The sequence below is a fragment of the Ambystoma mexicanum genome, chromosome 10 (genome assembly GCF_040938575.1).
Source record: "Ambystoma mexicanum isolate Mex_15411 chromosome 10, UKY_AmexF1_1, whole genome shotgun sequence".
NCBI lineage: Eukaryota > Metazoa > Chordata > Amphibia > Caudata > Ambystomatidae > Ambystoma > Ambystoma mexicanum.
The window spans coordinates 1,633,877,749-1,633,894,090 of record NC_090932.1 but is presented as its reverse complement, the minus strand read 5'-3'; the positions used below and the strand labels follow the sequence as shown (position 1 = coordinate 1,633,894,090).

At 50.5% G+C, this 16,342-nt stretch overlaps 1 protein-coding gene across 1 annotated transcript in view; it reads right to left on the bottom strand.

The window, feature by feature from the left end:
* Positions 1-16,342, bottom strand: part of TXNRD2 (thioredoxin reductase 2) — a 1,379,521-nt gene that overhangs the window by 147,176 nt on the left and 1,216,003 nt on the right. The gene's annotated exons all lie outside the window — the stretch shown is intronic.

Sequence of the window (16,342 nt, the reverse complement as noted above, 5' to 3'; positions counted from 1 at the left end):
TTAACCCATTTTAAGATCCTAATAGCATAAAACGACATCCACAAAGTCATCAAGGACCTTAAGAAGGCACCAGATCCTGATGGATTTTGTTCTGAAGCTCCAAAGCTACTTCAAGTTTGACCTGCTTCTCATCAAATGAAAAGTCTTCCGATTCCATTTCTGAAGCCATGGTAACCATTTGCCAAAATCTGTTAAAGACTGAGAGCTCTCTAAGAATTTCCGTCCCATATAATCAATTTTGAATGCAAAATCTTTGCAAAATTCTTTGTTTTTTTGGATAACACGTTTTATTGTCTTTTCATGTTACAATACAATAACACATAAACTCACAAACATAAAACTGTGCATGCATGTGGTGGAGCTACATGGACATATAGGTGGATTGCTGCCTATATGCGGACCAATGTTGAAACACAAGTGAGGCTAGGAATACAGTAACTATTAACCATATCATGTGTGCATTGACATTTCATGGTCAGTTCTACAGATGGATAGAGGTATTAATGACATAGCCATCATGCCCAGAGGCGGCAAGGGTGTTAATCTTACGAGCTGGATTAATTCAAATTGTACCGTTTCACAACATCTCTTCCCACTTCCCCCATACTTTGTCTGCTTTGCCCGTGCACCCCCTTGCTTGGTAAACCCGTCGTTCCATTAGGATAATTGCGTCTATGTCTGATTTCCATTGTTCATACTGTGGAGCGATTTCAGAAGCCCATAGTTGCGCTATGTTTCTTGCTTGCAACGTAAGCATTTTGGATCAGATGTCTTGCCCCACCTGTATAGCGCCACTCGAGGGTAATTTATTCTGTGGAGTATTTTCAGCTGAATGAGTCTGATTCTTGCTGAGATCGCAGTTTCCCTGGGGTACATCAGGGTGTCAATCCAGTCTTCGGGTAGAATCGGGCCCACGTCCCCTTCCCATTTGAGTTTCAGGCTCGAGAGCTCTCTTGTGGCAAAGGAGGAGATAGCGTTGTACATGGTGGATGTGATCCTGGCGTTCACACTCTCGGTAACTACATTTCTCTCTATGGGCGTGCAATCTGGCATTTCCAGTAAGCGTGCTCTCTGTTCCATTAGTGCATGGTGTAGCTGATTATAGTGGAAACTTTCGTGGCAGGAAGACTGTATGTGGACGAGATTTCGGCAAACAGGATTATTTGATTATTTGCATATACCTGCTCGATGGTATGAATACCAGCTGTTGCCCAAGTCAACCATTTAGGGAGATTGTCGAGGCCTGCTAGATGGACGTTGTTCCAAATGGGTTGGACCGGGGTGAGTATGCTGTCCCAACCTATGTACTTATAAGTATCTCTCCATATTTGGGCTGTGTGAGCTGTAATCGTGTCCCTACGATGATGATTCACACTGGTGTATAAACTTTCAATTGGGGTCATATCATATCGGGCAGCAATCTCAGCCTGTATGTGGGGGAGTTTTGGGTTCCCGTGCAGAATGTCATTTATTGTCACCATCTGTGACGCCCAGTAGTAAACCTGAATATTCGGTAGCCTTATTCCCCCCCTCCCAGACCGAGCGCTGGAGGGTTTTAAGCGCTATTCTCGGGTGTTTCCCTACCCATAGGAGCCTATGTGTTATTTTGTCTATTGTATGAAACTCTACAACGGGGATGCTGAGAGGGGCGTTCTGGAGGATATAGAGGAATCGGGGCAGGGCCAGCATTGAAGAGTGCTGTCTGCATAATAGCGTCAATGGCAGTGATGCCCAGTGAGATACATCTTGCGGGTATCTTTTGATCAGGGGGGTGTAGGTTTTGGGTTACGTAGTTGTCAAGCCTGTCTTCTATTTGGACGCCAAAGTACCGGAACTGTGTGGTTTCAATACGGTATGGAGAGCCGGAAGGCGGAATGCAGTCTATCCCTTTCACCGGAAAGAACATCGATTTCACCCAATTCACTCTTAGTCCGCTAAAGGCCCCATAATTCACCAGTAATTGAGTTACTATAGGGCAGGAGACCGCCGGATCCCCCAGATACACTAGAAGGTCATCGGCATACAGGGACACCCTGTCCTCCGACTCCGAGTTCCAGCAGAAGCCGCGCCACGTGGGTGAGCTCTGTAGGATGATTGCTAGCGGTTCTATTATTAATGCAAATAGCATAGCCGAAAGTGGGCAGCCTTGCCTGGTACGCTTACCCAATGGGAATACTTGTGAAGACCAGCCATTTACCCTTACCTCTGCCAGTGGGCAATTATAGAGGAGTTGGACCCATTTTATAAAGGACTCACCAAATTGCATCTTCCTCATGATCACCCATAAAGCATCCCAATAGACAGAGTTGAAGGCCTTTTCGAAGTCTATGGCCAGTAATGCTAGTGATTGTTGTAGCAGGGGTGCTCGCTTTAATGCCAGATGGAGTCTTGCGAATGTTCATTCTCGTCGACCTTTGGGGCATGAAGCCACACTGGTCCGGGTGTATCAGTGTTGTGATGACCGCTTAGAATCTATTTGCTAGCACTTTGGCCAAGATTTTGGGTTCACTATTGATTAGGGATATGGGTCTATATGAACTGCACTCAAGGTTTGCCTTCCTTGGGGATCACTATTATGGTGGCCTTACGGAGATCCGGTGGGAGCCTACCTTTATTTGATTTGGATAATAAAATCATCCTTTCAAACATACAAACAATTTTCATAGCAAAAAAAAAAATAGTAAAACATTACAAGCATTACACATTTCTTTTGCATATATACTCAAGTTTAGTTACAATAAACACTACAATTTGAAATAAAACATAGCGAAAACATTTCGTTCCTAACAAATACTAATTAATTACGCTATGATGATCAGACTGTAGTTACAAATTTATGTAATGTTGGGGGGAAAAACCTCATCAAAATAATGAACTATTGCTACCCGCAATCCCAAGTCGGGATTGTTTATCATGTTAGACCACATATTATTCGTAGACATATGATTATATCTCGTTAGATTGCATTTTTTGAAGTGTTTGAGTCTTTGGTTAGCCAACATAGGACAGTACAAAATGCAATGTTCCAAGGTTTCTTTCTGTATTCTATTGGAACAAAAACGACAAAAATTCAGATCCAAGCTTAATTGGTTTAGTCTAACTAGGATCTCTGTGGTAGGGTACGAATTTAACCGAATCCTAAGAAATTGGTGTCTAATGTGGGGAGACGGACACCTTATTAAATAGGGCACTGTAACATTCAATTCTCTATTACCAAGTAATCGAGAATCCGTATTTTTGTATCCTAAACATTGGTTTCAAGTTTGAATCCAATCATGTAGAAAAAGTTTCTGCTTAGCTCGAACCGGATTAGATAGAATTAAATCAACAGACACTGACGCATCTGCTAAAATATGCTCCCAATCTGTTTCCTGGTGTCATTTTTTAAAACTAATGATTGCATTTTGACGAAGTTCCTCTGGGTGAAAAAGAAAGCTAGAATTTCTATAAGAAAACTAAAGCATGTTAAAGACACTGGAGGAGTAAAATTCCCAAACTTTAAATTGTATCATGTTGCTTTTAATCTCAAGCAAGATCAATTTAGGTACCTACCGGATACCGTCTCGAATCCTCCCACTTAGCTAACAGAGAACAATGATCTCTCCTCTTTCTACTGAAGATCTAGTTCATGTAACGTGTCACTCCAAAATCCTGATCCACTAAACTATTAAAAGCTCCTGCCACTAGATTTAGAGATTTTCTTTATCCACATATTCAAAACCCTTCCAAAACTATTTTATAATACAGTTATCAAAGTAAATGGTAAGTCTGTACTACAGAAACCATGGTTAAATAAAGGCATTACACATATTCATAGTTTACTAATGTGGCGTTTCGATCATGGTAATCTTTCCTGATTTTGATTAAATAAGAAAATGACATTTGCCATCCCTCTGCACTTATCCAATATGTTACAAACGATGGCTGCTGTTATGGATAGCTTGCATTTACCTGCTGATTACAATAACTCCCCGATTCTTCCAGATTATATCCTGTATGAACCAGTGTAATGTTTGCAAAGCATCTAGACTTTACTCTTTATTGATGGATAAAAGAATCTGGGAAGATACATGGTCATGGGAAGCAAATTAAACAGGATGCAGAATTACATAGGATGGGGATGCATGGTATCACCTCTCGAATAAAGTTAAACCAATATCAAATTCCACTAGCCTTCCCCAGTCCTTTCAAATGGTGCGATTTCTGTATGGTAGACAATTACAGATGCTGTTTATGTTTCTCAAAAAAAGAAAAATCGGTTTATATTGTTTATGTTTGTAAATATCATTCTTTATTTTGGGAAGAAGTATGGAAAATGCTAATGGCTATTTTTAACGCCATTATATCACTCACATTAGGTCATATTATTCTAGGTGGTCTTTCCTTTGTTCCTTCAATTTGTGATGGCCCAGGTTGTCTCTGACATTTTGGGGGCTTATGCAATTCAAAGGCTAATGACAGTTGGAAAATTGTTCATAACAATCATCAAAATTGGGAGAGGGGAATTAGGATCTGTAACGTTTATTTTGTTTGAAAAGATGTCTTCCTACTTCTCTCAATCTTCTAGTTAAACATGAACTAAATGGTGTGTACTTATTAACATTTTGTCATCCCTATAGCTATTTCCTTATGTATGTGATTAATTGTACTAATAATATCTGGAAGGCTGAAGTTTCTTACCCCCATTAATTGGTAACTTGCAACTGTATTGCTTCTCTTCACTTCCCTATTTGTATATTCTTATTTTTATAATGTCTTATAAGGTGCTAAGCATGGTGTAAAGTAGTATAGCATTATTGTTATTTCTAACTACAGTTTAAATCTTAACAAATCTAATCTAATTTGTTAATAACCTTGAGGTATTTCCCCCATTTCATTACGTGTGTCTGATTCCCTTCGTTTCATATGTTCAGACTGTCACTCTTATTTACATCTGGTCTCCTATATGTTAATTTGCCGTCAGCAGAGTTCATCAAGATCTTCCGCTTTCTAATTTTCATAGCCCTGCTCATTTCCAAAAAGTATTTATGTAGGAGTAGCTTCTTAATACTAGAAACAATTCTATAGCTTGCTGTATTTTGGGCTACTGGCAGTTATTTACTGGCACTACACAAGACATTATTTTAACATTTGTATTTCTTGTTTGATCTTTTCTATGATATATTACTTGCGTCTGCATTATTTTTAGCTGTCAGGAAGGTTTGAAGTTCCGTTTTTGTCTGGAAATGGGGAAATTACTAATTACCTTTATTTAATACACCTTTGTTTTTTATTCTTGTTCGATTGAGGGTTTTTTTATTAAGAAGTTTGAAAATCCGATACTTTCCAAGTTTGATCTTGTATCCTCTGTTAAGTTTCTAATGAACATAATACATTTACGAAACTTTAAAAAGCTGGGACACACATGGCATCACCTATTGTGAACATCCTTTTTTTTACTTTTTACCTCCTCTTATTGAATATGTTGAGGCACAAAACATCTACCCATAAACCAATCCAATTAGTGAATATATTAAAACTATGGTGTTGGTGTAATGATGATGTTCTAATCATATGGAAGGGTACTCTGGAAGAAGCGCACATGTTTAGCAGTTGGGTTGGACAACAAGGTTCAGCAACTTGATTTCACACAACCATCAGTAAAAAAAGAAATCAACTTCTTGTACGGTCATGAAAGTAAACTGCAAATTAAAATATAACCACCACCAGAAGCGAGGAATACACTAATGGCGTACAATAGTTTTACACGTAATCCCTGCAAGATAACTTCCCCATGAGCACTTTTAGGGGATACATGCTAATTGCATGGAAAATTAGGATTCTGAAGCTCAACGTAGGATCCAGAGAGAAATGGACACCACAAAAACACAACAAAAGGATAAAAAAGGAAAAACTAACAGCAAAAGAAAACACATGGAGCAACAATCAAGGGACAGATAAAAGAGTATTAGTATTGTATGTGTTACCGCAAATAGTAACCAATCCTAAATAATAGGGAAGATTCTAAAAAAGAACAGACATGCATAAATACTGAGAGCTTACCTTCAGAGAAAAAAGAACATTTAAGAATAACAAGTTACTTTCTTACCTGGTAACGTTCTTTCGATGGGATGGTCCGACGACGTATTCCATATCTATGACAGGTAATCACCACAGCTGTGCTGCTTCGGAAACTTTTTTCGGCGTCTGCGTCCTGCGTCGATGACGTTGATGTGCCATCGTCAAGGACCTCCTCCGACGTCATCCGATGTGATAAGGAACAAGTTACTTACATGTAACTGTTGTTCTCCAGCATGGGTCTGGCATGGATTCACATGCTCATGAATATTCCCCGTCGTCAGGCTGGGAATCCTCGGTAAAGAAAAAACCAGTATCAGTTTCGTTTCTGATCTGTCTTTCGTAGTAGTAACCAATCACTGGTCTCTGCGTCATACTGACCACAGCCAATGACTGCCCTCTACCTAAGCACCGCCTCTGGCAGCCATCTTCAGATTTGGAAGCACGTGAAGTGGCAGTATGACCAAGTGAAGAGCCGCAGAGAGGTAGGCGGGAGGGTTCGCATGTGAATCCATGCCAGACCCATGCGAGGACGCCCTGGCCTTTGCAAGAACCTCTCTGCAGTCGGCCGGTATGTCGTATCCTCCAAACTCTAGCGCTGCAGGAGCAAGGCCTGCAAGTTCAACGATTTCGGGTCGTGGTGGAGGATGGCGCCTCCTTCCCTGGAGAGTAGATCCGCGTCCACCGGCAGCTTGATTGGCGGGGACGCTGACAAGTCCAGAAGGTCCGGGAACCATATCTGCCTCGGCCACGCAGGTGCGACGAGGATCATCCTGCACCGTGACCTCTTGAGCTGGTTGACGAGCCGGATTAGCAGTGGCAAAGGAGGGAACGCGTAGAGGAACAGGCCCTCCCAGGGGAACGAGAAAGCATCGCCCATGCTCCTCGCCTGGGGAAACCTGCTGGCGAACCTCCGGCACTTGGAGTTCGTCGCCGTCGCGAACAGGTCGATCTGGGGTGTGCCCCACCGTCGGAAGAGGCGATCCACTAGATCCTGCCGTAGTTCCCACTCGTGGCACGAGCGCAGCTCCCTGCTGAGTGAGTCGGCGATGGTGTTTTTTATCCCTGCCAGATGAAACGGCACCAGAAACATCCTTTGGGCGACGGCCCAATGCCAAACGTCCTGCGCCTCCTTGGACAGTGCTGGGGACCTGGTTCCGCCCTGTTTCCTGATGTAAAACATGGTGGTGGTGTTGTCGGTGAAGATCCTCACCACCTTGCCCTTGAGGGACGGAAGGAAGGACCTGAGGGCCCAGAACATTGCACGGAGCTCCAGGACGTTGATATGGAGGGACTTCTCCGTCGGGAGCCAAAGGCCTCTCGCGTGCAGATTTTCGGTGTGCGCTCCCCACCCTTCCAGGGAGGCATCCGTGGTCACTGTCTCCTGGTGGTCTGGAAGTCCATGCCCGCCGTCAGATGCGCGCGGGTGCCCCACCACCGGACCGCTCAGCGGAAACTCTCATCGAGTGTGATCCTCTCCTCGAAGCCGCCCGTCGTTTGGATCCAGCGCGCGTCCAGGAACTCCTGCAACGGGCGCATCCGGAGCCTGCACATGGGAATGAGATAGATGCAAGAAGACATCATTCCGAGGAGGGACTTGATGGACCTCACCTTGGCCGCGTCGGAAGCCAACATCTGCTGTACCTTGCCCAGGATGGACCTGGTCCTTTCCTCCGACGGGGAGGCCAGAAGGGACACTGTGTCGAGCCTCGCTCCCAGAAACAGTGGGTTTTGCGCGGGTAGCAGGTGGGACTTGGCGTAGTTCACGGAGAATCCCAGGTCCGTGAGAAGTTGGACGGTCCTTGCCGTGTGCTCCACGGCGAGCTCCCTCGTCTTGGCTCGGATGAGCCAGTCGTCCAGGTAGGGGTAGGCGTGGATCCCCTCGCGGCGCAGCTGCGCCGCCACCGGTGCAAGGCACTTGGTGAATACTCTGGGTGCCGACCGTAGTCCGAAGGGGAGGGCTTTGAACTGGTAGTGACGCCCTTGGACCACAAACCTGAGGAATTTTCGGTGCCCCTTTAGGATGGGAATATGGAAGTAGGCATCCTCCAAATCCAACGACGACAGGAAGTCTCCTTCCTCCAGCTGACCCAGGACTGCTAGAGGGTGACCATCCGGAACTTCTGCGCCTTGATGAATTTGTTCAGACGTCGCAGGTCTAGGATGGGGCGCCATCCTCCCGTCTTCTTCTTCACGAGGAAGTATCTCGAGTAAACTCCGGAGCCCCGAAGCCTCTTTGGGACGAGTTTGATGGCGTCCTTCCTGAGCATCGGCCTTACCTCCAGGAGAAGCTGAGGGACGTGAAGCTCTTTCCTGGCCATGGGGGGGGACGCGCGGGCACCTTCTTTGAAACTCGAGCGCGTGGCCCCGGGCTAAGGCGTCCAGCACCCAACGGTCGGTGGAGATGGACTCCCACACGCTGACGAAGCTCGCCAGCCGGCCTCCCACCGGGGTGCATCGGTGGGGGCCCGACCCCACAGTCGGTTCAATCCTGTTTTGACGAGGCTTTGCCGCCTTGACCTCCTTGGCGACGACGGCGGGGTCCGCCAGACTTGCCTCGTCCTCTGTAGGCCTCCTGAGACGACGAGCGGGCCGCTTGACGGTAGGTGGAGAAACCGCCGCCGGAACCTTTGGAGGCGCCCTTGCCTCCGCTGCTCCGAAAGGGCGTCCGTCGTTGCTGCAGAACCCCAAGGGCCCGGGCCGTCTCAGTGTCCGCTTTAATGGCCTGAAGGGAATCGTCCACTGTTTTCCCAAACAGGTTGTTCCCATTGAACGGCATGTCCAGGTCTCTGGTCTGTACGTCTTGACGGAAGTCCGTAGCCTTGAGCCATCCACGCCGCCTAAGGCACACGCCATTGCCCAACTGGTGAAACCCAGTGTCGGCGATGTCCGTCGCAATAGTGATGGCGTGGTCCGACGCCACCTCACCTTCCTGTAGGATCTCCAGGGCATCCGCCCTCTTGTCGTCCGGTAGGAAGTCCAGCGGGGGAGCCAGTTTGTACCATAGCTCCCTGTCGTAGCGGGCCACGATAGCCAAGGCGTTGGCCGCTTTAATCGTCGTCGCTGCAGACGAGATGACCCTGCGTCCCATAGTGTCCAATTTCTTTCCCTCGCCGTCCGATGGGGAAGTCGATGTGGAGGCCACACACCCCCCCGCTTTCTTCCTAGCCGCCGCGGAGACGACGGAGTCCGGGGTAGGCTGCGCCCGGAGGCACAGGGGGGCCGCGTCCGGGACACGGTACTTCTTCTCGTACCAGTCTCTTCTAGCTGGCGTAGTGGAAGGGTTCTTGAGGAGGGCGAGGCCCTCATCCCAAATGTCGTCCAGTAGAGGCACCGCGAGGACCGTCTTCCTCTTGGCCTTGCGCCGTTTATAAAGGAATCCTTCCTTTTTCTTCTCCTCAGGGCAGAGTTGGAAAAGCTCGGATGCCCTGGCGATCATGGAGTGGAACAAACCAATCTCGTCGGGCGGAGAAGCCCTGGTGGGAGGTGACGACGGTAGATCCTCGTCGTATACCTCGTCGTCCGTACCCGCCGCTGCTGTGTCAGTCCCCGTATCATCCCCTCGGGTGGACGGGGAGGAGGGCTGGACGGAGCGCGACGGCTGAAAAGGAGGTGGAGGGTGAATCCTTCTTTTCTTGGGCGGGGGAACACCAGAAGGTCCCGGTTCAGGATCCCCCGACGGGAGAGGTTCCTCCATCGGCAACGGTAGTCTCGTCCTTATCTCTGAGCATAAGGACTGTATAGCCAACAAAATGGCCGCCGAGTTGTCTTGCGGCGCTGGCAGAGGGGAATCCGACGGGCGATCAAGGGCCCCATCGGCACCCTCGACGATGTCGTCGTCAACTGCGTCGGGATCCATCCCAACGGGCCGGTCTTCTTCCACGCCAAGGCCGTGGCTTAAGACCTCGATCAGCTCTTCCTCCGAGGTTGAAGCCGAATCTACGACGACGCCCTGCCCCCCCTTTTTCATCCCCGCCGGGGATTTCACAGGGGTCCTATCGATGGGCACAAAAGAGAACTCCCTCCGAGGTGGCAGTGAGACTCTGAGCCCCGAGGTCACCACCACTGGTGTAGCCTCCACAGGCTGAGCCAGGGTCGCCGCGACAGTATCGATAGAGGGCTTGGCCGGATGGATTAAGGCCTTCACCACCTTAGGTGCGCTCACCGCCTTATCCTTGAGGGGGGGGGGGGACACTGCCTCGCTCCCCCTATGATGGGGCCTTCGAGCTCGACCGGGGCCTCTCCAGGAGCTTTGCCGGGTGCTCGCCCTTCCTCTTACCCGACCCAGAGCGTTGGCTCATGGCTGAAGGTGCTGGGGAGGGTGCGCCCTGCCTGGCGCCCGTAGAGCCCGACCGTTCGGCGCTCCCGGTACCAGCGGACTCGCGGTGCTTGGCCTTGTGTTGGACCCCCATCGCCGGGGCGTCCTCAAAGGTCTTAGAAGACCGCTCGGATTTCTTCCTCTTCTTCTCGCCTGACGGGCTCTTCCCTTCCAGCCAGTTGGCGAGACGTTGATGGCGGTCCTTCATGGTCCGCTCCGACATATTGCCGCAAAACGCACAGTCCTTCTCCACGTGCGTCTTGTCCTCATGTAAGCAGTAGAGACAAAAGGAGTGTTCGTCCTCCTTAAAGACGTTCTGCAGCTGGCATCCAGGGCAGACCCTGAACAGCTTTCCGGGCGTCGAGCTTCCCTTCTCCTGGGCCATGTCCGGGCCTGAGAAGCTTCTGGAGTCCTCCAAAAGCGTAGCTTGACGAAATCTTCACCCTTGAGGGGCGCAGACGAATCCGACACGGGTCCCTGTTGATCGGATGGAGAGTCGGTGGAGCTTGAGGCTCTTTTGACCGAAAAAACGAAGTTTTTGAGCAAAAAACGTGAAAAAATAGCACTAACGCTCGAGAGCAATAGCACGAGGATCCCAACACATGAACGTGCGGTAAAAATCTGAAGATGGCTGCCAGAGGCAGTGCTTAGGTAGAGGGCAGTCATTGGCTGTGGTCAGTATGACGCAGAGACCAGTGATTGGTTACTACTACGAAAGACAGATCAGAAACGAAACTGATACTGGTTTTTTCTTTACCGAGGATTCCCAGCCTGACGACGGGGAATATTCATGAGCATGTGAATCCATGCCAGACCCCATGCTGGAGAAGTAGGACGCACGACACCCGTAGCCTCAGTTGTAGTTTTTTCCCCTAGAACATGTGACATTGGTCTACTGCCAGTCAGACACAAAGCCTTGCGGAACGTAAGCTGCAATCGCATAAGAAATTCTGCAGCGGGGAAGGTAGGGATGGAGCGATATGGAATACGTCGTCGGACCATCCCATCGAAAGAACGTTACCAGGTAAGAAAGTAACTTGTTCTTCGAGGGGATTGGGTCCTCCGACGTATTCCATATCTATGACAGACTCCCAAAGCAGTACCAGAGCAAGGAGGAGGGAAAGAATTTAGAATTAAAATTTAGAATTGCCAATCAAATAGCGGAGCAAAGGACCGCCTTGCCAAAGGCCAGATCCTGTCTTCGGATGGAATCGAGGGAATGGTGACGTACAAATGTATGTACCGAAGCCCAGGTGGCTGCATCACAGATGTTGCGAATAGGAACACCCCTCTGCAGGGCAGTAGATGCAGCCATAACCCTGGTAGAATGGGACCGTAAGCCAGCCGGTGGGTCCTTACCCGCCAAGCGGTAACACTCCGATATGGCCAAAATAATCCAGCGAGACAAAGTCTGTTTCGTCACAGCTTGTCCCAAACGCTTTCCAGGGTAACCAATAAAGAGTTGATCGTCCACTCTGACCCGGGACATGCGTGAAACATAAAAGCTTAAAGCTCTCCTAGGATCAAGCCTATGGAGCCTCTCCAGTTCCTTACCAGGATGCGGAGGAGGATAGAATGCCGGAAGAACAACCTTCTGGGCCAAATTAAATTCCGTCACTACCTTCGGAAGAAAAGAAGGACGGACTCTAAGGACAACCCTGTCCTTATGGAAAAAAGTGAAGGGAGGCTTAACTGAAAGTGCCTGTAACTCACTCACTCTGCGAGCGGAAGTGACCGCAACTAAAAATACAGTTTTAAGAGTCAACAGTCTCAAAGGACAAGAGTGCAAAGGCTCAAAGGGAGCACCCGTTAGAAACCTGAGAACAAGGTTCAAATCCCAACCGGGCACCAGGAAAGGTGCCGGAGGGAACACATTAGTGAGCCCTTTCAGAAACTGTGAAATTAAAGGGATTTTAAAGTAGGAACACTCTTCAGACGAGCGCTTAAAGATGGACAGCGCCGCTAGGTAACCTTTAATGGTACCCATTTGCAAGCCCCTGTGGGCCAAAGAAAGTAAAAAGGACAGAACCATGGAGATGTCACATGCAAAAGGATCCACATTCTGAACTCTGCACCAGTCGCAGAACTTACGCCAACAGCAACGGTACAGAGACTTTGTTGCTGGCTGTCGGGCCGAGAGCAACACCTCCATCAGGTCTTCAGGGAGGTCCCAATCCTTATACCTCAACCTTTCAAAAGCCAAGCGTGAAAGTTGAGGGATCTGACCTCTAGATGGAGAACATGACCCCACCTCCCGTGAGAGCAGATCGTCTCGGTAGGGAAGACGACGTGGAGGGCAGATGGACAAGTCGAGAAGGTCCGGGTACCACGTCCTCCGAGCCCACGCCGGAGCAATGAGGATCATCCGGGAACCGAACTTCCGTAACCTCCGCAGTACTTGCGGGATGACGGGGACTGCAGGAAACGCGTACAGCCTAAGGCTCCTTTTGGAGGAATTTCCCGCGAGCAGGACCTCTCGCACTTCCGGTTGACACTGGAGGCGAAGAGATCCACTTGAAGGGTCCCCCAAAGGGCGAAGATCTCCAGGAGAATCTCTTGAGCCAACTCCCACTCGTGAGATATCGTGCTCTGCCTCAGAGCGTCTGCCGTCACGTTTTCGTCTCCGGCCAGATGAACTGCCGATTTCGAAACTTCCTGCTGGATGGCCCAGAACTCGAGCTGCATCGCCTCCCTGCACAGAGGAAGTGACCCTGCCCCCCCTTTTTGTTGAGGTAGTGCATGGCCACTGTGTTGTCCGTCAGGATCAGGACATTCTTTCCTCGCACAGTCGGCAGAAAAGCCTTCAGGGCTAGCCTGACGGCCCTCAGCTCCAACAGATTGATATGGAGTCTGGACTCCGACGGAGACCAACGACCGCTGACTGTCAGCTCGTTGGCATGAGCTCCCCATCCCGTGAGGGATGCATCGGTCACGATCGTCACCTCCGGCCAGGGAAGCCAAAACGGAGCCCCCTTCATCAATTTGCCTTCGACGGCCCACCACAGAAGGTCCTGGGTGACCGAGGGCGGCACCTGAACCGGGTCCGACATCCTGCCGGAGGACTGCGACCATTGCATCTTGAGTGCCCACTGCAAAGATCTCATCCGCAGGAGAGCCTCTGGCACCAGAAGAATGCAGGATGCCATGGGGCCGAGCAACCTCAAGAACTCGAACGCTGGGAGCGTCTGGGCATGCTGAAACTTGTGCACCATCTGCTGAATGTGAAGAGCCCTCACCTGGGGAGGAAAACACTGCCCCAGGGAAGTGTCGAGCACTGCTGCGATGTACTGGAGCCGCTGTGTTGGTGTCAAATGGGACTTCTTTAAATTGAGGGAGAAGCCCAGCCTGTGAAGGGAGTGGCCGGTGACTGACGATCCAGGACCTGCTCGAGAGAGCGCGCCCTGATCATCCAATCATCCAGGTAGGGGTAGACGTGAATCCCCCCTTGCCTGAGATGCGCTGCCACCACCACCATGAGCTTGGTGAAAACCCTCGGGCGGAGGTCAATCCGAACGGCAGGACCCGAAACTGAAAAGTGCCAACCGCGAACCTCAGGTACTTCTTGTGCTTGCGATGGATCGGCACATGAAGTAAGCATCCTTGAGGTCGAGAGACACCAACCAGTCCTGAAGCTGGAGGGCCTGGAGGACTTGAGAGAGAGTAACCATCTTGAACTTGTCCTTCCTGAGGAGTTTGTTCATACCGCGCAAGTCCAAGATGGGTCTCAATCCCCCGTCTTTCTCCGAAATCAAAAAATAAGGGGAATACCATCCCTTGTTCCTCTCCGCTACAGGCACCAGTTCTAAGGCGCCTTTCTCCAGCAGGGCTTGAATTTCCTGCGCAAGGAGCGGATCCGGACTCTTCAAAGAGAGGTTCCCTGGTGGATTGTTGTGAGGCCTCTGCCGAAAGGGAAGACAGTAGCCGTGGGTTATGATCTCCAGAACCCACACATCTGAAGTAATGGCACGCCACTCTACAAGGTGCTCCGGCAGCCTTCCGCCAACCGGCGAACCATGGGAGATGGCCTCATGGCTGAGTGGTAGCGGCTGCGGCGTTACCTGAGGGCAAAGAGGCAACTGCCCGAGCGGCCTTGGCACCACGGGTACCCTGTCGTCCACCTCTGGTACCCCTGTGTTGGCCTCTTTGACTGCTAGCTCCTCTCGCTTTACTGAAGGACGAGTAATAGCGAAAGGAACCACCCCTCCATTGCTGTCCCCTAGGACGAAAAGGCGGAGGTTGGCGAACACCAGCGCCCAACGACTTTGCTGCAGCTTTGGAGGTCTGCAACCTCTCAAGGCTCTCGTCAGCCTTGCTGCCAAAAAGGTGTTCACCGTCAAAGGGCATGTTGAGGAGCCGGGACTGCACATCAGGAGCAAACCCCGACTTCCGCAACCACGCAAACCTGCGTATCACGGTGCTCACCGCCATGGAGCAGCTGACGCATTCAGCCATGTCCAAACCCGACTGAACGGACTCACACATGGCATCCTTACCATCATGGACCATAGCAAGGAAACCATCCCGTTCGTCCCCTTCGGGAATATGTTCAGCCGCTAACGCAACACAGTTCCACAGAGTGTGTGTGAAACGAGACAAGGCACATATGGAGTTGGCCGCCTGAAGCGCCATACCACCCGAAGAAAACACTTTCTTCGCCCAGCCATCAAAACGTTTGTCATCCCTATCAGGAGGGATGGTAGGGTACGATGCCTGCTTTGCCGGGGCCGCCTGCATCACCAAACTCTCCGTAGTGGGGTGCCTGGTCAAGTAGCAGGGGTCGCTACTGGCTGGATGGTATTTTCGCGACAAGGACCTGCCCACCGCCGGGAGACTCTCCGGAGCAGTCCAAGCCGCCGCCACCCTTCTCTGTAGAGCCATATGAAACGGCAGTACCGGGTCAGTTGGGGGACCAACATCAAGGATGTCCGTGAGATCATCCTGCACAAACTCCCCTGGGGGAGCAGACCATCCCAAGTACTCGGAGACCCTAGCCATAAGGCGTTGGTACGAGGAATCGGCATGAGAGCCAGGCTCAGGCCTACAAAACTCCACCTCCGGAGAGGTGTCCAGTCCACTCGCATCATGCAGTGACTGCCTCAAATCGTCAAATTGGCTATGGCCCGAGACCATCTCATCTGGAACCTGACTAGGAACCAGGCCATCAGACTCCTCATCCACCTCCGAAATATATTCCAGGTGGTGAAAAGAAGGCACCCGAGAGTGCTTGCTCTTAACCAGAGCCTTTCTAGGGGGTTCCCCCGTGCCACGGGGTACCTCAGACACCCCGGCCTCGAAAGGCATCGAGGGCATAGAGTGAATCGGCGCCGGCGTCGAGAGAACAGGCATCGGCGGCGAGAGGATCGGCGTTGACGTCGAGTAAATCGGCGTCGACGTCAGATGCAGCGCCGCCAGCATCGACGGCTTCGACGACTTCCTCGAAGCCGGAGCCTCGAGAAAGCCTGTCGACGCCCTCGACTCCTCAGGCGTCGATGTCTTTCTCGAAGACATCACAGGTGCACACGGTCTCGAACGCGTCGAGGACCGGGACCTGGAATGGATACCTCGAGAACGAGTCCCCTTGTCCGAACGGGACCTCTCCCGTGACTCGTGCCGATCACTCTTGCGAGCGGTGTCTCTCGACCTCTCACTCGGGGGCGCGGACGGCTTAGTACCCTGCGACTCGAGAATCACCAGCATTTTCTTCCCGAAGGAAGCCCATTCCTCCGGCGTCGCACGGCTGGTGGGGTAAGCGACATGCCGGGCAGAGTCCTCAGAAGAGGACTTGGAAGACGACCGCTGTCGGTGCTTCCGAGAATGCCTTGAAGAGGCCGAGGAGTGGCGAGACCGACTCCTAGAAGGAGACCCACGAGACTTCCGACGACGCGGAGAGTCACCTCTCGAATCATCCGTCGAAAGCCCCGCAGACTTCGACTTCCGGGGCTTGGAGAGCCGACCTACCGACAACAA